General features: G+C 37.0%; 1 protein-coding gene and 1 pseudogene across 4 annotated transcripts in view; one reads left to right on the forward strand and one right to left on the reverse strand.

Moving 5' to 3' along the window:
* Positions 1-3,812: 3,812 nt before the first annotated feature.
* Positions 3,813-26,476, forward strand: part of LOC134486850 (uncharacterized) — a 216,729-nt gene continuing 194,065 nt past the window's right edge. For all 4 annotated transcript variants that reach the window (XM_087659603.1, XM_087659605.1, XM_087659604.1 and 1 more), the window contains exon 1: positions 3,813-3,907. The gene's annotated coding sequence lies outside the window, so the exon portion shown is untranslated. The remainder of the gene's footprint in view (positions 3,908-26,476) is intronic.
* Positions 5,476-24,949, reverse strand: Klra4-ps1 (killer cell lectin-like receptor, subfamily A, member 4, pseudogene 1; annotated as a pseudogene).

Below are 26,476 nucleotides of genomic sequence, written 5' to 3' on the forward strand. Positions count from 1 at the left end.
CTGTAAGACAAAAGACACTGTTGTAAAGACAAAACAGCAACCAACAGATTGGGAAAAGATCTTTACCAATCCTACAACAGATAGAGGGTTATATATAAAATATACAAATACTTATGAAGTTAGACTGCAGGGAGACAAATAATTCTATTAACAATGGGGTTCAGAGCTAAACAAAGAATTCACAGGTAAGGAATATTGAATGGCTGAGAAGCACTTAAAGAAATGTTCAGCATCTTTAGTCATAAGGGAAATGCAAATCAAAACAATCCTGAGTTTCCACCTCACACCAGTCAGAATGTGTAAGATAAAATCTCAGGTGACAGCACATGCTGGCAAGGATGTTGAGAAACAGAAACACTACTCCATTGTTGGTGGGATTGCAAACTGGTGCAACCACTAGGAAAATCAGTCTGAAGTTTTCAGAGAAAATTTTACATTGTAGTACCTGATGATACAGCTAAACTACTCCTGGCTATATGCCCAAATTTTGCTCTAACATGTGACAAAGACAAATGCTCCACTATGTTCATAGCAGCCTTCTTTATAATAGGAAGAAGCTGGAAAGAATTCAGATTCCCTTCTACAGAGGAATGGATACAGAAAATGTGGTGCATCTACACAATGGAATACTACTCAACTATCAAAAACAATGACTTTATGAAATTCATTGGCAAATGAATTGAACTGGAAAATATCATCCTTTGTGAGGTAAGCCAATCACAGGAAAACACACATGGTATGTACTCATTGATAAGTGGATATTAGCCTAAATTCTGGAATTACCCTAGATGTACAGAACACATGAAACTCAAGAAGATGATCAAAATGCAGATGTTTCACTCCTTCTTTTAAAGGAGAACAAGAATACCCTTAGGAGGATATTGGGAGGAAAATTTTAGAACAGAGACTGAAGTAATGTCCATTCAGAACCTTCCCCACATGTTTCCCATACATGTACAACCACCAAACTAGATAAGGTGGATGAAGCAAGGAAGTGCAAGCTGACAGGAACCGGACATAGATCTCTCCTGAGAGACACAGCAAGAATACAGCAAATACATAGGCGATTGCCAGCAGCAAACCACTGAACTGAGAACGGGACCCCCATTGAAGGAATCAGAGAAAGGACTGAAAGAGCAGAAGGGGCCTGAGATTCCATATCAACAACAATGCCAACCAACCATAGCTCTGGGACTAAGCCACTACCCAAAGACTATACATGGACTGACCGTGAGCTCCAACTGCATCGGTAGCAATGAATAGCCTAGTATTAGGACCAGTGGAAGTGGAAGCCCTTGGTCCAGCCAATGCTGGACCCCCAGTGAACGGGATTCTTGTGGGGATGGATTTAATGGGAGGGGGGAGAATGGGTAGGGGAACACTTATAAATAAGAGGAGGGACGGTTAGGGGGGTGTTGGCCTGGAAACTGGAAAAGGAATAACATTTGAAATGTAATTAAGAAATACCCAATTTAATAAATATGGAAAAATATCAAAATCAAACAGAAGATCACATACCTACCACAGCATTCAAAATTCCACATGAAATAATGCTACACTAAAGAAAGACAGGCAACCAGTAAGTCATCTCTAAATTCTGCATCTGTATGTCTGATATCAAAGCAGTCTTTTTAATCCTCATTCCTTTTTCATCTTTGTTGACAGCAACAAATGTATTCGACCTGGGCTGGTTCCATCCCCTGTTAGCAGCTTTTGCAGCTATACCATCTGTAGCACTCTAAGGTATGGTTGACTCTACACTACTGCTGCTACGGTTCTTGGTGTTCATTCCCTGATACTGGCATCTCTAATATGCTGGGGTCTTCTGCAGAAATTAGGCTTCAACAAAAACTTCTTCTTCTCTTTATGGTGCCAAACCTCAATTTCTTTGTATGACCCCTTCAGTCCTGGGATATCAACTGCTACTGAGGCTATACCTTTACCAATGGCCTTCTCTAGTCTTTTATGGTGCTGAGTCTCAGTTATTCTCCATGACCCCTTCATACCATCAAAATGAGAACAAACTGGGTGATTCTTGCACCTTACACAGTTCAGCTAATGTGAGAAATACAACCTGGGTTCTCTCAAACACGGCTACTTTATGCTCTCAGAAAATACTTCCCAGAAGAATTAACTCACTGCAGTGATGCTGCTCTCTTCTCAATTCCTGCTAAAATCTTAGATCCAACTAAATGGAATCAAATGTCCCAGTATTTCCTTTGTGTTTTTCTCTAAACCCACTTCCTTGTGGCTGAAGAAGGCAAATATTACTACTATCTGTGGCTGAGACATACGCCTCCTCCATATTATATTACCAGCTTTCTTATTTCTATCTCCCACACTGCCTAATATTGGGTGATCTGAAAGGTGATCTTTAGATTTTTCTTGAACTCAAAGGTCTGTATGGCTTTGAAACGTGAATTCTGAGATGAAAAGTATGTATCACCAGGTCTGGACTTAAACTTTTCTAGACCTAGAAGCTGTTCTGCCCTTGGAAGACTAAAAATGATCCCATGCATCCTAGCAAATTACCACGGACTAAGGCTGGTCTTCAATAACAAGAAAAACAACAGAAAGCCCACATATACATGGAAGCTGAACAATCCTCTATTCTGATAAATTGGTGAAAAGAAAGTGAAGAAAGAAATTAAAGACATTTTAGACTTTAATGAAAATAAAGGCAGAACATACCCAAATATATGGGACACAATGAGAGCAGTGCTAAGAGGAAAATTCATAACTCTGAGTGCCTACCCAAAGAAACTGCAAGAGCATACATTAACAGCTTGATAATTCATCTTAAAGCTCTAGAAAAAAAGAGAAGCAAATGCAACAGAGAGGAATAAAAAGGAGGAAATAATGAAAATCAGGGCTGACATCAACCAAGCAGAAACAAAACGAACTATACAAAGATGAAAGAAAACCAGGAGCTGTCTCTTCGAGAAAACGAACAAGATAGATAGACCCTAAGCCAGACTAACCATAGGGCACAGAGAGAGTACCCAATTTGACAAAATCAGAAATGAAAAGGGAGACAAAACAACAGAATCTGAGGAAATTAAAAAAATCATCAGATCCTACTACAAAAATCAATATTCAACAAACATTGAAAATCTGGAGAAAATGGACAATTTTCTAGACAAGTCCCAGGTACAAAGGTAAATCTGGAGCAGATAAACGATCTAAACAACCCCATAACTCCTATAGAAATAGAAGCAGTTATTAAAAGTCTCCCAAGCACAAAGAGCCTAGGACCAGATGGGTTTAGTGAAGAATTCTATCAGACCTTCATAGAAGACCTCATATCGATACTGTCCAATTAAAGGGTAAGTTGGCTCCCAGGACAAATACTATAGCCTCAACAAATCCTTCCCAAGGCGGTGACAACCCCAGACCAAAGTCCAAGAGAGGGCTGCCTCTCCGAACGTATCTACCTGCAGTTCTGAATCCTCCTTGTCGCCAAGGGATCTCCGAAGGTGTTGACGATGGTGAGGTCTTTCCCGGGTTTTCGGCCCCAGATGTCCCGCGCTACCTCTCGCCAGCAGGAACGACGTGGCACACACAGGATCCTACTGCAGAAAAGCTTTAATGCGTCTTGAGAGGGAGAGCATAAGCTTACAATGCGGAGACGCCGAGTGAGGAATAACCGTCCCTTATATAGGAAACTATCCTCGCCTAGGACGTGTCACTCTCTGACTGGTCGCTTCCAATTATGCCAGATGACGTACTAAAGCGTACGTGTCCCTTTGAGTAGGGAAGTTACCAGGCGCCTGCGTATTGCCCTTTTTACTGGGTGCGTTCTGCCGGATGCCAGTGACATCTTGTAATGGAGTATGTGAGGACAGTTCCTCACATCTGTGAGGACAGCTCCTCGGACAGCTCCTCACATCCATCCATTTACTCTGAGGTAAGGTCTATCTTAATTTCTGAGGTATGTTTCTTGTATGTGGCAGAGTCATGGATGCTTTTCCAACCATTCTTTTAGACTGAATCTTTTATTGGGGAATTGAGTACATGAAATAAAGGGGTATTAAGGGCCAGTGAGTGTAGTTAGTGTTTGTGTGTGTGCGTGTGTGCTGCTCTGTCCTTTTCTTGTTTTTGCAGGTAAAAAGTTGCTTATTTCCTGTGTTTTCTGGTAGTTATCCTCATTGGGTTGGAATTTTTCCAGTATTTTCTGTAGTGCTTGATTTATGGTCTTTGAATTTGGATTTCTCTAGACATAACTTGTTTTCTCTGACTATGGTGATTGAGAGTTTTGATGGGTATTATAGTCTATGTTAGACTCTGTGGATTTGTAGAGGTTGCAACATATCTGTCCAGTTCCTCCTGGGTTTTAGAGACTCTGTTCAGTATTTCTTTGTAATTCTGATAGATCTGTCTTTGTATGTTACTACATCCTTTTACCCTTGCTTCTTTTAATATTCTTTCTTTGTTCTGAAGATTTTGGGATATGGTTTTTATATGGAGGGAAGATTATATTTTCTGGTCCCATTAAACTGGTATTCTATAGGCATTTTGTATATTTACAGACATCTCTTTAGGTTAGTATTTTTTTCTATGATTCATTGAAAATATTTTCCAGGACTCAGAGCTAGGACACTCAATTTCCTTCTATTCATATTATCCTTAAGTTAGTTCTTTCTATGGTATTCCAGATTTCCTAGATGCATTCTGTAAGGAAATGTTTAGAGTTAACTTTTTCTTTGATTAATGTAACAAAATCTTTTTTGTAGTTCAACACCACAGATTCTCTCATCCATCTTCTGTACTCTGGGTGTAATGCTTGTACCTGTTTTTCCTGTCATTTTCCCTAGATATTTCAACTCCAAGATTCTCTAAGTTTATGTTTTATTTATTACTTCTATTCCTATCTCTCTTTATTGCTTCTGATATACTGAGAGAAAATTTTACTAGTGCGGCAGGCCTCTGATAAGTATCCTTGTGTTGTACGATTCTGAATCTACAGGTCTTTTTGGATGAGAATCTGCAGATCTGCTCAGCAGTGACAGATCTGATGAAAGCAGGCAGACCAATTGGTGGAAAACATAGGTCTCCCTGGTATAGCAAGCTTGCCAGAGCAACTCAGCTTGCTCCAGAATTCCTAGCCAGAAGGGAATTAGGTGGATGAAAGAATGTCTAGCTCTTAATTGTGCTTTCAATTAAGATGGGTTATTCTACACATAAAGAAATATTCAAACTGTTTCTTAGGGTTCTTTATTTAGTTCTGTGGGAGTTTATGCACACAAATAAGACAAATTCTTCCAGGCTTTGGGGTATGCAGCAGAGGATCTGTCTTGTCTCCAGAGGGAAGGAAGATGTCCTCTGCTCTGTTAAGTAAGATTCCAGAGAACATTCCCAAAATCTTCCAAATTGTCTCTCTGTTTGCCCTGCAGACTAAGATCAAAACAATTTTATAAGAGTTATGAATTACTATAGGAAACAAATGAGTAACAGATTTTATCTTTTTACCTTTAACATTCACTGGATTGTCAGTGAGGGAATTTATCCAATCTCTTCCCACAAATACAGCTGAATAAATTATCACAGTTAATATTGTCTAGTCTTGTTTTAGATAAGAATACACATACTCCATCCTTAAAATTGTATTTCCTTGTGTTCAAGGCACTGGGAAACAAAAAATGGACAATTGTTTAATTTTGGACATTCTCTGCTATAAAGCATGGTTTTACAAGTTCTATTTGCCAAATGAAACAGAATATAACACTATTAATCATAAATTAATCACTAAAATGCCATCTTTTGTGTAAGCTCATTAAAAAGACATGGTAACAACAAAATCCTTATCTCTTTTCACACCTGCAATTTGTGGTCAGCTGGGAAAACTGAGTGACAATATTCCTAGGATATTACTTTATGATGAACCTGTTCTCTTACTTATATCATGTGAATGAAAATGCTAATATAAAAGTAAAATCAGATGTGTGACAGAGATAATATTGCTTATATGCTTGTCTTATTAGGAGAAAGGGAGGATTTGAAATATAATCACAGATGAAGGTTGGTAACTAAAATTTTGGACTTTTCTTTCCTTTTTCCTTCCCCACATCCTGGCTAATGGGGCATCACAGAAACATGATAATCTGCAACAGAGAGTATTACAGCATATAAATTACTTCCTTTAATAAAGAAGTTACAAGTTGCAAAACAGATAAATATAAAATCAGAACACAGAGTAAATTAGCATATAGGATGAAATACAAGGAACATGTGTTCTGGGAGAGCCTGGGCTACATAGCATAAGCATAAGTCAAAAAGTAATTATTTAATAATTAATATCTTCTTGTATAAACCAGCATAAATCAGAGTTCTACGCAGACAAAAAAGTACCTCATCCAGTTTTTTGCCTAATAGAGATATCTGACTAAATAACACACTCAAAATGGAGATCCTCAATATTAGATTCTTTGATGCCATGTGGGACTCAATTCTAGTTCCAGGATTTGGGAATTGGCACCCTTCCATACAAAAGGAGTTTGATGCTAGACTGAGTCAATGACACTCTGTCAAAAGAGAGAGAGAGAGAGAGAGAGAGAGAGAGAGAGAGAGAGAGAGAGAGGGAGAGGAGAGAGAATGAATTCACTCTACATGGGAATGAGACTTCAAAGGAATAGGTCATACTGAAATATGTTACTGTCTTTGAACTCTGGGTTTAAGATGTGGAGAAATTGAATATTCATACTTAACATATTTAGGTATGAAAAAGGAACAAAGAAGATAAATTAAACCAAGTGTTGTCTGGATCATATACAGAACAGGAAAAAAACTTAGGAATGGATATGCGTATTACACATCCATAAGAAATTCTAGTAGGTACGTTAAAGAAATCATGTGTGAATGTGCAATAGAAGCAAATGGAAGAAAGAACCCAGAAGAGAGCAGTTCACAAAAGATAATTATTAAAATATAAATAAAATATATGTTCACACAATGATTTGCACATGAATTGTCATGACAAATTTTATAAATGACAAAAGATAATAAATGTCAAAATTTGGAAAAAGTATGTTCACATGTGAATTGAGAAATATTGTGAAATAACGGTACAATGTAAATGGGCTTTGTAAGTAGGACAGTGAAACACTGATCTAATAAAAAGCTTGAGTTAGCCAAAACAACATAATGACAATGGCAACTGTAAAAGAGTCAGAGAAATATGGAGCCCAACACAAATCTGTACATAGTACTTAACACCCTGTACTAGGCTACACTCATTTATAGTACAAGAAAGCACATGTATGCTTGTCTGGGGCCAAGTGTGGGCAAGGTTCAGAAAAGAACTTTAAATCTTAACAAAGTTCCTCTGTTTTAGTTAGATGGTTTCTGCTGCTTGATAAAGCACCATGGTCAAAGCAACTTGGAGAGGACAGAATTTATTTTACTTAAACTTCCACATCAACATCCATAATTGAAGTAAGTCAGGGCAAGAGCCATTCTTGGCAGGAGATGGAAAGCATCATCTGATTTGGATGTTAGGAAGAAGTACAGCTTAATGTCTTGATTCCCAAAACTGGCTCACTGTACTTTCTTAGCATACCCAACACCACTATCCCAGGGGTGAAACCCAAAATAGAGTGGGATCTCCCGCATCAGGAACTAATTAAGAAAATGCTCTATAATTTTGCTTACAGCTGTGTTATTGAAACACTTTCTCAATTAAGATTTCCTCCACTCAGATGACTGTCCCTTCTCTCGGTTGACACAAAACTAGTTTGTATTATGGTGCTTGAAATGGTGTATGTATTTGTTAAAATCCATTTATCTCATAATGTACAGTGTTACATGTTATACTTGCAGACTCTGATTATAAGATTTGACTTTAAAAATGTGTCAGGTGAATAAACAAAACAAACAATTGACTGAATAATTTCAGAATTAAAGGACCGTACAAGGAATACACTGTATTATCCTAACATGAATAAATATCAACAGTGGCATGATCTGGAAAACTGACAATTGTAAATATGTGTTATGGACTAAAACATATTGCTAGATCCATAAGGAAGATTTTGAGCTTTACATTTTACAGTGATGACACAAAAGAAATTGCTTGACACAACAAAATATTTACTGACAACATAGTATTAACACATTATCATTATTATTAATATTAGGTGCCATGAGACAAAATATCACTCTGTAGCACAGAATGACTTCAACCATATGATGGAGCTATCATATGCAGCTGGCCTTGATGAATACCATCGTGTCTATGGGGTTTCAACTCATCATCAAATAATCAAAGAGAGATAGAGAGTGAATCAAGACATGTATAGATTATGGAAGATCATTTGACTTTCTTGAACTAGTCCAACAAATATTAATAAACTCTAAAATTATTTTAAATCAAATAAAAGCATTCTAGACTTTCTTCTTCCTATGCGTAAAAAGTAACAAATACTACTCAACCAAATAGAAACAAGTAATAATGGAACAAAAATCCACAACTATATCCTAGTTCTTTTTTCATATTTTTGTTCTTCATTTGGTAATATTGTCAAATAAACTGCACAACTACTTCCCACTCTTCCTAGGTATGTACCCATTCTTGTGACTATGCCCCCAAAAGAGAAGAAAGGTGGTGGAAAGGACAAACTCAAATAAACAAACAAAATGCGAACAACAATATAAAGAAGACCAATGTGTGTTGTCCACATAGTCATTAGACAATTGCCAACCCCTCTGTGGCCAGCCCATTATAGATAAATGAATCCTTCCTCACCTACAGCCTGTGAGAAACCCTCCATTGTGGAGAGCTACACTAAAGAATCCATATCACATTTTTAGGTATTCTTGTTTGCTCTCTGTCTAGATTATTACTTTGGACAGGTGTTAGTGATTGCCACAGATACCTTCTATGTCCCTCTCTCTGAATTCTGGTATTGCAGTAATCTATACCATGTCAAAAATGGTTCCTTTGCCATTTATCAATTGAAAAAGGTTGATAGGAACTTTCACATGATTTCTGGACATATTACAGACTAAGATCATCCAAAAGATCTCTCAAATCAACACAGTTTATCGATAACCCTGGGCCCTTCAATGACAATTCAGGCCAAGACATTAATACAACTCCAGATTACTATATGACCAGGAATATCCACATGATATATGGCCTTTCAAATGACTTAAAGCAGCAAATCAGGGATACCAGAGTGGCCTCAAGAAGCAGCATGGACCATGAATATCTTTCCAGAAGGTCCAATATAGAAATATAGAGGCCATTTAAGGAGGTCCAGGACAGGTATTAAATAATAAAATGCCCTACAGATTTTACAGCCATATCTTATTAAGGCACATTCCCAATTGAGATCCCTTTTTCTCAGATAACTTCTGTTGAGTTGATATAAAATTGATTTGCAGAACGATGATTGAAAAGATGTACATATTTGTTAAAACTCGAATTTCCCATGACTTACTGTTGTGGTAAAAATTAAAAAGGAACATTTTCTATCAGTCCCCATAAGCTGGATCGGCTGGCTCTGGCTGTCACCCTGCCATGCCCACTCCCAGCTGTCTCCCTTTTAGTTACCCTTTCATCGAGGTCCAAGAGGTGGTACTTACCACACCACACACACACACACACACACACACACACACACACACACACACCTCATTCTGTGGGACCCTGCGTGTTCTCACACTGTGTGAAAAACTGAACCTGGTGCACACAGTCCAAGTGCCTATCAGCCATTTCTTTCACACACTGTCCTCTTTAGCCCAGTAAAAAGGAAATTCCAGATACTTGTAATTTAGCAAGTAGATTTTCATGTTAAATTCTCAATCCACAATTCTTGCAAAGAATTATTTCCTTGAAAATTGATAATGATATAAACTGCCTACCTAGACAAGATAAAATCGATCTAGTTCACCTAAATCTGAACCAACCTCCTCCATAAACTCCATCTTGATTGCTCTCCTTGCTTTTCTCTGCTGTATTACAAAACTTTGTCCCCACCCCACTCTCTACTGTCCAGTCAGGTACCTCCTTGACATCAACCAACAACTTACAGTGGGTACATTTACATGCAAACTCCAAGTTCCAGACTTGAATTTTTAAATGTAATTTCAAACAGTGAGTCAAGCTGTCTCAGAACAAAAGGATGTTACATGTGAAAACACTGCATGATCCTGAATATGAAGAATTATCAACAGTGACGTTATCCAAGAAACTCAGAGTTATGAATATGGGCTATAGATTAAAACATATTTCTAGGTCTATACTGAATTTTTAAGTTTCTGAGTGAATCGATAAAAGAAATTGCTTCCCTTTTGAAAGTAATGATAGAAAGCTAAGTAATATAGTTATCATTATTATTAGGCTTTATTAAAAAGTAGTCTCACTGTGTAGCATATAGTGACTTCAAACACACTGTGAAGAATAAGCTCCCCCTGAACTCAGCAAAATATAAGATTGTAAGTGTTGAGCTATCACATGCAGTTGGATGCAGTGAATATTACTATATCTGTGAGATATCAACTTTAATCAAATGGATCCAAGAGAGATAGAGAGAGAATAAGGACATAGGTAGATTGTGGAAGTTTGTATGATTTTATTGAACTAGTCAGGAAAATACTCTTCAATTCTAAACGCAGTTTACAGAGAATAAATACACTCTAAAAGTATAAATTCTTCTATGTACAAAAAGTAACAGATATTAACCAACTGACAAACAAATAGAAACACACAACTACATCCCAGTTCTTAATTGTGCTGCCAGAGCACTAGAATATTGAAATCCTGGTGATGATGAACTGTGTGCTATTCATCAGGATTATGTATTTGCTTCTGTGTTATTTGGGAAGGACAGAGTAATTCCTCAGGTTTTGGGCAAAAGACATCCATTCTATAAACATAGGTGCTCTGAGTACCACGCAGGGAAAAAAAAGGCTTTTGCAGTGTTAAGACAGATTTTCAAAGAGCATTTCTTTCCTTCCCAGCTCATTACCTTATTTCCACAGTGGCCCGAGTCCTGTGGTGAAATCATTCAGTCACTAAGTAATCACAAATCATCACAGGAAACCAACAAGGATGACAAAATATTCTACTTTTATATTTCCTTGACTCATCACACTGAATCACGAAGTGTATATACTCTGTTTTTACAAACACAGGAGTAGAATTTACCACAATCAACATTGTTTATATCTGTGAAACCAAAAAATGTACTGCCTCTGTCTTACATAGTGATATTGTTACTGTGAAATGACAATAAAATATATAGTGGGGAGTTATTTAAATTTCAAGGTTATATATATATTTATGTGAAGGTATTTAAAACAATGTTCTTTAAAAAACATACTGATTATGCACTTAATTATAATTGTATAAGTAAAGAAATTTACTTTTCTCTAAATGCATAAAAAAGGTGATATAGTTAGCTCAGAATGAAAGGACATGATGGTATGTACTCATCAATAAGTGGATATTAGCCAAAAATGTATAGAATGCCCAGGATACAATCCAAAGCACTCAAGAAGGTTAACAAGCCTAAAGGCCCAAATGAGGATACCTCAATTGCACATGTGATGATAAAGAAAATAATCACTATGGGGAAGGGTGCTGGGTTGGAAGGGCCAGGAAGGGGAAAGGGGTAGCATGATCAGGTATTGTGTGTGTAGGGGAATGGACTGAAGCCTTGAGGGCCAGCAGGAAGAATGGAAATAGGCTACCTTCGGAGATAGATGTTGGGGGGAGGGGACGCTCTACAATATGCCAGAGACTTGGGAGGTGAGAGACATTCAGGACTAGATGAAATGCCCTACAGTGGGTCACCCTACAGCCCACCTCCAGCAGAAAGAGAGGGCATCAAGTGAAGGTAGGTGTTGCTATTCCACAGTCAAAATTTCTGCCCATATACTGTCTGAAAGAACTACTGGAAAAAAAGGGGAAGACCTTGAGAAAAAGAAGGTTCAATAACAGTCCAAAATTGAGATCCAGCTCAGGGGGAGTCCCCGAGGCCTGACAGTATTACTGTCTGCTTACAAACAGAGGCCTATAATGACTGCCCACGGAAAGGCCCAACAAGAAGCTGAAAGAGACAGATGTTTATATTTGCATCCAATCAATGGACAGAAGTTGATGACCCCTGTGGTTTAATTAGGGAAAAGCTGAAAGAAGCTGAGAAGGAGGGCAACTCCATAGGAAGACAAGCAGTCTTAACTAATTTGAACTCCAGGAATCTCTTATACACTGAGCCATAAACCAGGCAGAATACAAATGTTGATATGAGGCCCCCAACACATATACAGCAGAGAACTACCAAGTCTGGACTCAATCAGAGAAGATGCACCTAACCCTTGAAAGACTTGGAACTCCAGGGAGTAGGGAGGTTTGGTGGGGTATGTGATGGGGGGAACATCCTCTTGGAGACAAGGGTGGGGAGATGGTGTCAGGGTAGACAGGGATGGAAGATAAATTCTGTACTGTAAAAAAAATGATGAAAGAATTAAAAAATAAAGTGATGGTCTTTTGAACAAAACTCAGATCCTCATACACTCTGCAGTGTTAACTTTTCATTAGCAAGTTAACATAGATTTCCATATTTCGAAGGGATAATTTCATATTAAAGTTGATTTCCTCTGATACTCTTTGCAAAAGCAACAGATGAATAGAAGAAATATGTTACATGGCAAACAGGACAAAGTCTTATACACCTCTTTTCCAAGAAGAAAGAGTTTAGGAATAGACTCACAGAAGAGGTTTTGTGACCACTATTGTGGTGTTTGTACTCTTTCCTCTCTCTCTCTCTCTCTCTCTCTCTCTCTCTCTCTCTCTCTCTCTCTCTCTCTCTCTCTCTGAACTCTGACTTTGATGAAACATGGTGATTGACTATCCTTTCTGCATGCAATACAACTGCAACCTCTGCAGGATGGAATATTAAGTGCTATGACTGTGTTCCTCAGAAAACATACTTTAAAATGTTGACTAAAATATGTAATACTGGGAAAGCTGAAGCAGGCCTGTGACATCAGCACTGGGAGGCTGAATTAGGAGGATCATAACCAGGTTAGACTAGGCTATAGAGTCAGGTCATAATTAAATTTTAACTAATAAATTATACCTCCATCAATGCACTCTGAACAATCAGTAAGCAGACTCCTAAACAGGCTTAGGCTTCAGCAGAGCTGACACTTCATAGGATCAACAAAGCCTGACTGTCAGTCTCTCTTTTAATATTCATGTCAAGAAGAAATGTGAAATATGTAAAGTGGTCATTTAAATACTAAATACTGAATCCGTGAAGACCAGGAGTTCAAGGCATATTTTGTCAAGACGGTGAGTTTGAAACGGGCTAGCCTAATGAGAATGTATTTCAAAGAATACCATACAGAAAATGATATCCAAAAAGCTCCTTGGAGCTGAAGTGGCAAAGGGATAAAACTTTAAAAATGATCACCTTTCTTTAACCCTGGATGTAAACCAGGAAGAAACAGTATTTAGATTTACTTTAGGAACACAGTGTGAAGATAAATGAAGCCGAGGTGCCATGAATAACAGGGAGCAGAGGTAAGATACAGTAGTATTAGGTATATGTGTTAGTTAGCCAGCCATAAGATTCCATTTGGGTACAATCAATAAAGAATATGTCTTGAATATGACAAAAGAAGAAAAGGCTCCAACAGATACTACCTATTCACAGATAGACATAAAGTACATATGCTGTATCATGAACTCTTATGGTTACTTTCATAGTAACCTAGACCTGTACGGAAACACAAGTTTGGAGCACGTTTCTCACTGAGTTGATTAGAAGATGACATTTTAACAGATGAGCCAGCTTCTGTACCTTCTCACTGGAGAAAATGTTTGTAGTGGCCACAGGAAACCTCTGACCACTGGACTACCTTACTCAAATCTCAGGTCTCCCTAGTAACAACACCATCATCAGGCAATAGTTCTGTAGCATAGAAAAGGTCCACAAAGTTCTCTTAACATGTATACAGTCATCTTCTCTTCTTCTGGCACCTCATTCCAATGGTTACCACTTGCTCCTCTCTGACTGTGAATGCTTCTATAGGCTGGAAACAAATTTATTAATTCTGTGGTCAGTCTCAGAGGCCAATACAAGAAATCCAGGTGCTTGGGAGAAAGAGCTATGACTATTAAGGCTAGTTCTTATAAATGATAATGTATGTAGAAAAACATTAGTAACAATACTAATATTCTCTGTGATTAGAACTTATTAATAAATCTTAGAAGGCTGTATGTACTCTGTCTACTTCACTGACAGCCTGCTTAACAGTGTCCTTCAAGGAAAGAGAGGAAGAATTTTTCTGGATGGTTTGGAACCTAGCTGTCCACACTGAAAACACCACATTTACAATATAATTGAACCAGAAACTGAATGGCCATGTTTCAAGGCACTGAAAGAAATATTCCTGATAAAGTTATCACTGTGAGTAAGATGCCTCAGATGCTTTCTGTAGCAGCTTAAGAAGAAACTCGGTGAATGCCACAAAGAAAATGGCATCATGAACAAAAGACAACAGGAATAATTAATTAAACACACAAAAGTACAGACAATGGGATTACCAACTAGCTCATGTAAAATAAGTATGTTGGGCATCACTTGAATGATAAGGTAGACATGTCTAACTATAGTCCCAATGCCAGAGAAATGGAGGCATGACAATCAGGAGTTGAAGGACAGCCTGGGTTTGATGAATATCTATCTCAATATAACATGAAATAATAAAAAGTAAAATTATTTTAAACTAAATAAAAAGCAAATTAAGCTGCAATTACCTAGAAAAGCCATTAAAGGAAATACAGAATTATGAGGTGATTTCTTAAAATTCATATTTCTAAAAAAATCAACAATCAGCAAAAATGTTAAAATTTGGTAGGAAGTCAGAAGGGCTATTCTGAGTATTCAAGGACAAGGGATGACGAAATGAAAGACGGGAGAGAAAAATATGGGTCAACCAAAACCAAGGATGTACAGAAGGTCACATGAAACCCAGGAGTTAGTAAGTTTATAGTTGACCAAAACAAAATACTCTCCAGGTGTTCTTGGTGGTTTGGAGTTTTTGTTGTGTTTGGTTTGCTTTTGCTTTTTTTATATATGTGGTGTGTTTCAGTGTTTATTTGGGGACAATTTTTTTCTTATTGGTTTTTTGTTTGCTTGCTTGCTGGATTTTATATTACCTTTTGGGGTTTGTTTTTGTTGTTTTGGAGAAACAAGTAGCATGAAAATGACTGGGTAGGAATTTGGGAAGGAATAATGAGTATTTAGTGGAGACAGAACCTGATCAAAATATATTTTATGAAAAAATCTAATTGAAAAATAAAAATGTAACAAGGATCTGAAAGAGTCAAATGAAGATTATACCCAATCAATAGACAGAAGCCAGAGGCCCCTGTAGTTGAATTAGGGAAAACTGGAAGAAACTGAGCAAGATTACCCCATAGAAAGACCTGAAGTCTCATCTAATTTGGACCCCTGAGTTCTCTCTACGTTGAGCCACCAACTAGGCAACATACATCAGCTTTTATTAGGTCCCTTACACACATACAGCAGAAGATGGCCTGATGTGACCTCAGTGAGAGAAGATGCACTTAACCTTGGAGAGTCATGAGGCCCTAGGCAGTGCAGAGGCCTGTTGGGGAGGTGGTGGTGGAGGTGGGGACATCCTAATGGAGACTGAGCAAGGAGGTTTGGAATGAAGATCAGAAGGTGGACCAAGAGGGGGCTAAAGATTGGACTGTAAAAAAGTATTTAAAGAATAAAAAATAAATTAATTGATTGAAATTTAATGTTAAAGAAGAGTTACAATTTAGAAGATATGTATTTTTATAAGAAAACCAATGTGCAAGCCATAGGATTCCTCCAGAGGAATTACTGTTCAGGGACACAAAAGCTGTCTCCCACATAGCACAAATATTGCTACTGTCCTTAGTAACCCATTATAAGTATAAAGTAAGGCCCTATTGCTGAGGATATTTTACACTTTCCCACCAATCAGAGACATTAACTTCAAACAAATATGGAAATATCTTTTTCTGTGCTGGCTTTCTAAGGGTTAGGAGGTGCTTTGCAGGTTGCAAGGGAGAAAATTTATGAATAATCTTGTCCTGCACTGGACAATCTATCCTGCAATGCTGACCTGATACAAACCACAAGATATGCCCAGCATTACAATTGTAATAGAGATACCGTCTTAGTGGAACTGTGACCTTTACCACAGGAAAAACATGATCAATATGGCAATCAAAATCCAGAATTGGGGAGGTCTCCGGCCCTAGGTGAGAACTTACTACTATCATTCTGCTAATTGTTCGGGAATTAAATAGTATTCTTATCATTCATAGTAATGACCTAAGCCTGAGTTTCTGTCAACCTCCATCAGAGAAGCTTCTTTTAGAGTGGGTAGAAATCAGTGCAGAGAGACAGAAATTGGTCAAATGCTTAGGAGAAACATTTTGTGCTCAGCCATAAAGGAGACATCTACATCAACTTCTTCCCCTCCATACTACCACCAAGATTGGGGAACAGCGTGGAAGAGGAAGGAACAAGAATGTAAAAATCAGAGATGGGATAGAGCTCTCTAAAATGCAGGCTGTGGACAAGAGGTATGGCAAAGACTGGCAAAACTTTTTATATCTTAGGAAATCACTTTTCTGAGGTGACAGGTGCTGGAAAGGAGGGATTCATTTTCTTTTGATAGTGTGGACACTGATGTGTTTTTTATGCAAGTTTGTGGCCTATAACCATGCACCATAATTACAAAGATATGAGTTAGCAGGGCACATGGTAGAGCTGAAGCAGAAGAAGCTTTTGTGGGGAGTGGGGATGACATAATCATAATTTATTTTATATAGTGAGATAAATGAAATTTAACAAGAAAAATGAATATTATTAATAAAGATAATCAGTGAAGAATTTTCTACTAGATTATAAATAAATATAAAACTTGGAGTCTACACAATACCTTGAAATAGAAAGTAGGCATACATATATATGTATTCATAAACATGTTCTTATATTTTTAAGTAACCAATAATTATGTAAGCTATTGATAACAAAAATGTCACAGGAATGTCTGAGAGACTCATTGTATCTGCCATGATTATTCAGTCACTTCACACTCTCTCAAGATTTTTGACTTTCTAGTGCCCTTCACAACTTAAAACAAACAGACCTGAGGTGTATGCAGTATTAAGTCACTTTTGGTCAGTTTCTAAAACATACAACTTCCCTCTGAAACAAGTGCACAGTGTACAAGTGGAAGGCCTTAAGTAACTTCTCTTTATACGTGCAGTGCATAGAAAATGAGGAAAGTCATGTAAAATGAGAGAAAAGGCTTTGAACACAATTCTCCCAATCCCCACACCAGTGTTACAGTCTGAAGGGCTCAGAAACTCACAGTTCAGATGGGTTGTTGTCAATCCTTGTCTAAAAACTTTTTTATTATCATAAGACAATCCAATCCAGTAACTGTCTGGAGTAACCAGGATATGAAGGAACATCTGTAAAGGAAACAACAAACCTTAAGATGTAATTTCTTTCTATTGAATGAGAGAACATGCAGCAAAAGTTCCCAGCATTCCTGTGTCATTCTCTGCTTTCCTGTCCCACCTCTCAATCTCACCATGTAAACTTTCTAAAGAAATTCCTACTAGTATCACATTTAAATCAAAACTATGTCAGTTCAATGTATTATTGAAAATAAAAACTTCAGGTGTCCTGAGATACTGGGTTCATGACAATTTGTGACAGTGCTTGTTAGACCGAGGTTTACAATGTACAAAGCCAGTTCTTGAATTAACAATCTTTTTGATTAAGGCCCATAAAAGCACATAGATCATTAAACAGTTTCTGATGCTCTATGAACTTCTTCAATTGTGCAGTGCATTCTGGAATACTTCATAAGCATATAGCAAGTGCTTGCATGGGAAGTACTGCCCTATTTTCAAAGAAAATTTATAAAGACAAAAATTGCTCTATGAAATTCTGTGCATGAAGCTCCATACTCCAGAGAGGAACTTTCCCTAGTTAAAATGCAGAAGTGACGGAACTGATAAGTAGATGGGGAGATATTTGCTAGTATTTGGTGTATCTTACATGAGATACCTGAGTGGTATGATGTCTAATAGAGTAATTATATTTTAAAATATGAGTGGGTTTAAATATAATTATATTGGTGGAGGTGGTGGTGGTGGTGGTGGTAGTGGTGGTGGTGGTGGTGGTGTGTGTGTGTGTGTGTGTGTGTGTGTGTGTGTGTGTGTGTGAGAGAGAGAGAGAGAGAGAGAGAGAGAGAGAGAGAGAGAGAGAGAGAGAGAGAGAGAGAGAGACTGTGTGTGCTTACATGCTTTTGCTGGTAAGCATTTACTTTTTTGTGTGTTTACCTGGATGTAGTTACCTAGTTACCCCCGTAGGTTGGATTTTTCCTTCTAGTATTTTGTGGAAGTCTGGAATTATGAATAGATATTGCTTGAAATTGGATTTGTCTTGTGATATCTTCTTTTCTCCATCTAAAGTGATTGAAACTTTTACTGGGTATAGTAGTCTATGTTGTCATCTCTGGTTTGTCAGAGGTTACAAGATTTCTGCCCAGGCCCTTTTAGCCTTTCAGTCTCTGCTACGAATTTGGGTGTAATTTTGATAGTTCTCCCTTCATATGTTACCTGCCATTTTTTTCTTGCTGCTTTGAATATTTTTTCTATGCTCTGTAGATTTTGTCTTTTCATTATTATGTGATGGGAGGATTTCCTTTTCTGGCCCAATCTAATTAGTTTTCTAAAAGCTTTTTCTAAATGTTTATAGTCTCATCATTCTTTAACTTGCTAAAGTTTTTTTTTCTATCATTGTGCTGAAAATAATTTTGGACTTAGAGCAGGGACTTGTCAAATTCTTCTATTCCTATTATTTTTAGGTTAGGCCTTTTATGGTATATCAGATTTCCTGGGTGATTTGTGCCAGGATTTTTTTAATTTAGCATTTTGTTTAACTGATGTATCAATTTCTTCTTTAGTACCTTCTAAGCTTCACCTAAACAGAAAATTCCCAACATAGGATTTTCAAATGGCTGAGAAGCACATAAATAAATTTGAAAGACCTTAGCCATCCAAGAAATGAAAATCAGAAGAAATCTGAGATAACATCTTACAGAAATCAGAATTAATAGGATAAAAAAAACTAAATTGATGGCACATGCTGGAAAGGATGTGGAGAAAGGGGAAGACTCCTCCAATTCTAATAGGAGTGCAAACTTTTACAAGCAATTTGGAAATTGATTTGGTGGTTTCTGATAAAACTGGTAATAGTTCTACCTCAAGACACAGCTTATCCTTGACATATGCCCAACATAAACAGGAAATGCCAGAATTTTTAAATTTGTTTTTTTAATTGTCATTTCTAAACATAGACATCTTTTTTTCACAGAATATATGGATACTATATAGTAAAGATTATGGAGACTTTCCAGGAAAAACACAATGGGACTAACTGGTCAAACCATTTAATTCTACATTTCTCATATTATCTCATTATGCATCAAGGCCCAGAGTTCAACTATTTTCCCTGTTGTCATCTGATTAGTCACTTCAGACAGCCACACTCCTAATTCCAAACAGCAAACTCTAGGCAGAAGGGATTTAATAAACAACTGGCTGCCACAGGATATGTTTTACCAAAGGATCAAACTTCATCTGGGAAAGATATGGTTTCTGAGGTATTCTCTTGTAGATTCCTGAGAAAGGGAGGAGACAGAAAGACAGAAGTGTCTCTATAAAAACAAGTCTCCCTTTGAAAGTACTATGTTCTACAGTATTGTTCACATTACAGGAAAACCATATACAAATAGTAAAAACACAAAACAAAACAAAACAAAACAAAACAAAACAAAACACCTGGATTCAGTATCTCACCAGTTCATCCTAATCATCTATTGTCAGAAGGGCCAAACTGTAATTCTGACAGGTCTGGGTACATAGACTCCATGTTTTTCTGTCCATGATGAAATAATAACATTTTATACCATAACAGAATCAGGGTGTTTCAACACCTCTACCTACAACAGAGAAGGTAAATGGTTAAACTTATTATTCTCTGGTATTCTGTTATCAGAACATTGTATTTATTCAACCTGTGTAAAAAAAAGTAAACTTTCACATGGCTCAAAAATTGAGATTGTATGATGACTAGAGACCCCTGAACATCCAGGATCTATTGTTAATAACATAGAGCTATAAAAACATTTCTTGTGTCAATCATAGATGAATCAGTAGAGAAAATGTAGCACAAATACACAAAAGAATACTATTTATCCTTTAAAAAATGAATGAGTGTGACATGATGACTTATGCCTGTAATCAGAGCACTCCAAAGAGAGAAACAGGAGGAGCACTACCAGTTTGATGCCAGCCTAGACTAAGTGTTGACATCCATACCAGCCTTGGCTATTCAGTAAGTTCCAAGTCATCTTAGGCAACAGAATGACATCTTGTTTCAAACCAAACACAAAAGCAGGATGCTGACCTATGTGATGAGCATCATTGACTTTAAGGATGGTGTGCAAAGTGAAACACTTCAGGCCTAAGACAACATTGTATGAATGCTTTCAGATTAGATTTCTTAAACAGCCCAGTTCTCCGATGCAGACACTTGTGAGATACTAGGGGCCAATGGGAAGGGAATGAGCACTTTCTGTTCAAAAGGGGGTTAAACTGATGACTGAATTCTAGTTCTTCAGTAAAGCATTGTGCACAAACAAGTCCCCACACCTTGATCTGTGTTAAATGCTATTATATTAAGAAAATTAAGAGACATATGAAGGAGGTTTTGCTACTGATGCTGTTCTCATTGTCTTGTTGAGGCCTTCATTGGTGTGCCCCAAAGCCCAAATGTTTCAAGTTGAATGCATTACGATGTGTGCAGTTTGTATAGTAGGATCACCCAATATGAATTTTTTGATTAGTGAGGTACTGGGAATATCTATGCTCTGTTAAAGTTTATCTCCCATCTTCATTTTTCTGTGACAAGATATCATTGTGCAGGTCAGACTGGCCTGGAATTTACTGGAATGTCTACATTGTCCTTACAATTATAATCCTCCTCTCTCAATCTCAAAATTATAGGGACTACTACACCAGTATGCTACCATTTACAGATAATGAAGTTATTTTAAAATAATGACCCAAAACCTATTTCATGGGTCTGAAATATTTCAATTACATATTTTGGAGCATTTTTCCCCTGACACATATTTTATACTGTAGCAGATTTTTAAAAAAATCAGTCCTTACGTAATGAGAATCATCGCAACCTACTATTGGTCAATTCTCTCAAAACAATTCAGATGAAACACACACACACACACACACACACACACACACACACACACACACACACATGGTTATTTTTATAACTGTATTCATGTAAATGCTCTAAGTACATTTTAGCATAAATATTTTATATTATGCTCTTATTAAAAAGTTTCATGTTCTGTGAGGAATGAAGTCAGAGACTCAGATTTTCCCATAGACCAAAACAAGCAAAATTCTCAGATGTACTAATGTCTAATTCCATCCCCTAGGAGCAGTAGGAGTGCCAAACGGACACTCACTTCTAGAAACTACAATATTCTCCTAGTCCAAACAGGGTTTCTGGATTTCCAGGCCCTAATAACCCCCAAGCAATTAACCCAGAGACCACCAGCATTTTAAGTTGCTTGTTGTACTTTAAAGCTTCCAAATAAGAAGTAATAGAGAAATGCAGTTCTGTACTAGTGGTCCTCCCATGCTCAGTACCTGAGTGCTGCAAAGAATCTAAAACAGTCTTGGTTTTGTTGTACCATCTGTTCTGTTCTCTGTTGAGGAAGTCCAGAAAATGATTAACAGCAGGACACTTTGTAGAGATATCTCTCAGCATTTCTTCCTTTAAAGTTGATGTCATTTTTCATGGTGCTGTAGTTATGGTGGAGGTTGCATAGAGTTTCCTGAAGTTCATTTTTTCTTGACTATACTGAAAGACTAAAATTAGTAACATATAAAACATCAAAAATGGTCATAAGGGTTACATATTAAAATTTAAGATTAGAAGAAAAAATTCATGTTGACAGCTGACACATATCATTAATTCTGTTGGTACTTTTCCATCTGTAAATTAGCACTTCAATTAACTCAATATAGAAATATATACATCAAGTTTTCCTTAGGGTACAGTTAATTATAAAATAAATACGGCTGTATAAAACTATTGTGGAAATAATGTCCAATTACTTCATTTTTACAGCACAAATTTACAAATAAATACCTTAACACACCATAAAATTTTGACATAAAAATGGTTAGGAAATGATGAAATTCTTATTGGAGCTTTTGGAAAGCTACATATCCACATGTATAATAATATTAAAACACATACTGAAAGTGATTTCCTTTTAATTGTGAAGGAATCCCATAAAGTTTAACTTTTAATTTAGCTGTGCAGATATAGTCTCTTTACCTAACCATGATGTCAATATACGTTGAAGAAAAAGGAAAAGAAGGTCATTGTTATTGTTTACAGAGCTGTTTCTCACAAAATGTTTATGAAAGATTCACAGTCACCTGAGATCCAAATAGTGAGATCCAAGCAGTAAGATCACCAAGTAGTAAGAAGGAACATGGCCAAAATTGAGACATAAAGGGGAGTTTGCAACAGCCCCAGAGCTCATAGCTTAGGTATGTAAGGGGAAAGGAGACTGCAACGTGTCAGGATAAAAAATATTAATGTACAGAGATTCTGGCTCGTACCCTGATTATAGGCAGAAAAATGGAAAGTGTTTAACTGCATAGCAGTTCATGACTAAAACTATGCTTTATGCAGAAGATCAAAGAAGATGTATCTCAAATACTCACTGTCACCATCACTGCAACCGATACTAGCCGAAAGGAACGCAGGATTTCAAGAGCTGTCACAGTGATCTGCCAGCAGACTGAACAATCATAAAAAGCAAAATACACAAGAAAATCCCCATGAAAAGAATACATCTCAGTACAAATTACAGTCTGTGTAGCATGGAAACCCAGAAAATTTTTACACAAGTCTATGATATGAACTGACTGAAAATGTGCTCTCAAAGCTGTAGATTTCTATCTAAAATGTACCTGCTCTAGGAAGACTACAGGGGTAGAGTCTCATAAAATTTTGAAGAAGGCCATGGCATTGTATTGTGAATCCACCTGACTCAGCCTAGAAGGAGGTAGATGACAGGCATGTCCCTTCACACAGTCCCATTGGAACTGTAGTACATTCTACAGAAGACACTGGAGGCACAGTTATAATCCATGTATAAGATACCAAGTTGGAGCATGCAGTCAACCAGCCAACTGAAGATGAAGAGGAAGGAAAGAGGGATGAATGTTCTTGAGAACTGATAAAGAACCTGAGTTGCTCTGGATTTGATCTGTATACAATCCCATCCTTGAAAGGGCATATAAGTCAACAATCTCTATTGCCCTGTAAGTTCAAAATTGCTCAATATAATACTAAACATTTTGGTGTATCTAAGGTGATTGAAATCTGAAACTCATGCCTCTGATTACCACTTTATCAGAAAAAAAGATAAGAAAAGAAAAAGAAAAGGAAAAAATCTCAGCTTGGAGCACCTCAAATGCAGTGTGTACAGAGTAACTACAAAGAGAATAAAAAGTAAGATTTCTTGGCTTCATTAATAAGCAAAATTATTCTTTGGTATTTTTGGGAAATAACATTGGAGTTTACTCATTCCCAAACACACTAATCCTCTCATCTGCTCTCCCTTCATCTGTACCTTTATTTTCAGTAGAACACTAATTCTTCTGATAGACATCTGTTGTTGCCTAGTTGCATTGGAAGTTTGGGTATTTATGGCAATTAAAACACATTTTTCAAGAGTGAAATATTTCACTCCTAACAAATGAAAACAAAAGCTTCATTTCCTTAGGAGTTCATTTCTCTAGAACACTTCATATTATTTAGGCACTAGCTTTTCTGTTAGGTTTAAAGGTTTAGCCTGCTATACTTATCTGCTGAGTGGCTTTTCCAGAGCATGAAAAATACAGAGGTGGATGCTCACAACTATTGAACTGAGAACAAGATCCCCATTGGAGTAGTAAGAGAAAAGATTAAAGGAACTGAAGAGGTTTGCAAGAACAAAAATACCAACCAACCAGTGTTCCCAGGAACTAAACCACCATTCAAACACTACACATGCACAGACCCATGGCTCCAGCTGCATATGTGACTGAGGATGGCTTTGTTGGACGCCAAGACAAGGAGAAGCCCTTGGGCCTGACAAAGCCTGACCAACCCCACAGTGTAGGGGAATGTCAGGGCAGGGAGGTGGGAAGGGGTGGTTTGATGGGTGAAGGATGTGGCAAGAAAAGGGGTTTATGGCCAGGATACCGGGAAAGGACATGACATATGAAATGTAAATAAATGAAAAAATCCAATAAACAAGTGTAAAAAAAATAAATTTTCACTAAACTAAATAATAAAAAACCTCACTTCTTTAATATACCAAGAATCAAGAATTTCTTTTACAAAGTTCCAGTGTTCAAATCAGCCCATCTGATTTATTCCCGTACCAAAAAATATCTAAGCAGTAGAAATAGGGTTATATTTTTCTTTCTGTTTCTTGTCTTAAATTTGTTTGCCTTATTTTTTAAACTTAGCTTTCAACAATTTTTGTACATGATTACCCTCCAACTAATACTCTCTGCTTCCCACTCACCCATGTGCATAACCAAGCCCAGATGTAATAGAACATTATACTTTCGATAAAAGCAAGATGGATACTTTTAAATTCCTAAAAGTTTAAAATACATTTTTTAAATGGTAAAATCACTTACCTCTGTTGCCAGCTTTTCTAGCCTCTGAGTCTCCTCAGTCCTCTCCTGGTTCTGCAGCACTGAGGAATTATGAAATCTTGCAGTTGAGAAAGTGACACTCTGCTCATTCATCTTGGGAGTATTTGGAGTATCTTCTCTGTTAAAATATGTTTTTGAGTGATTTTTAAAAACAGAAAAAGTTAAAATGTTTACCTTTAGGAAAGTACCTGGATCTGATGGTACAGAGGTTTGGGAAAGGGTGGGGCCTGACTAATTCACTTAATGATCCAAACACCCTGATATGGACAAAACTTGAATTCAATTACAGGTGAGAAAACTTTGCAGATTTGTGTTAAAGTTGCTTACTTTTCTCATGCTAACATCAAGTTCTAGGAAATATGGAAAGAACTAAAAAATTAATACTAAATTATTATAATATTGACATGACCTGTTTGTTCAAGATTTCTGCACCCAAAAATGTTAGGTAAAATCGGTACCACTGAAAATCATTGAAAGACTTTTAAACAATCTATGCAAATAGCAAAGAATCAAAGTTTAAGTAATAAATAAAAATGTTGCTTTAAAGTTATTATTGCACATTTTGATAAACACAATTAAATGTTTTCTTCTCTCTTTATTTATACAGTATGCTCAGACCTTCACAGACATTACTACATGTGATCCAAGACACAAAAATATCACTTGAGTTTATGTGTTGAAGACCCAAACACCTAAGATGGCCAACGTCTACATGCAAGCCACAGTCTATAGATTCCACTCATACTGGTAAATGGATTTAACTAGAAAAGATCCTACTGACTAGGATAATTCAGGCCCAGACAAACAACAATGAATATTCTTTCTCATCTGAGACTCCTGGCCCAAAGTCTTCAAAATGAGTTGTAATATTTAATAGTTGCCAAGAACCAGGAAAATAGAAAGGGCACATTGCCAGGATGGGTGTGGGAACAGCAGAGAGAGGCCTGGAGGATGCAATATGAAGTTCTAATCTTAAATCATTCCATGTACACAGTCATGTCACATATAACATACTCATACATGATGTTGCAAGAGTGGGCTAAATGAAAATACGTTTTGTTAGACTTTAGCATATGTAAGGAAATGCCCATAAAGGAAACAATCTGATGATAGATATCAATGCATTAGTAAACAGTAAGCTTTTGTAACTGGCCATACCCTCACATTAATAAATGAGATGAGAGCCAACAGAAAATAAAGACAAGCTGCAGATGCATTCTCTTCTAGTTTTTTAATTTATGAAGTTTTCTGGAGTAATTCATCTTTTTCTTTATTTCTTCACAAAAACAGAATCCTTCAATTACAGAATTCTTTTTCATAATTGTTATTTATTATTATTGTTCTTGGGATGGGGGCCTCAAGCCAAGGTGCATGTGTCTGGAAGACAATTTTACAAAGCTGATTCTGACACTCCAACTTCCTTTGAGTTAGTTCCAGATATCAAGCTCAGGTATTCTGTCAGGCTTCTGTAGCAAGTATATTTACACACATTTTACCTAGATCATATCATAACATCTTTCAGATGGTTTATATATAAACACCTTACACATATAAAGAGTAATGTATTACATAATTCCTCTACATTTATTTCTAAGCACACAAGTCACAGCATACTGCAAA

The sequence above is a fragment of the Rattus norvegicus genome, chromosome 4, assembly GCF_021556685.1.
Source record: "Rattus norvegicus strain SHRSP/BbbUtx chromosome 4, alternate assembly SHRSP_T2T, whole genome shotgun sequence".
NCBI classification, from domain to species: Eukaryota; Metazoa; Chordata; class Mammalia; order Rodentia; family Muridae; genus Rattus; species Rattus norvegicus.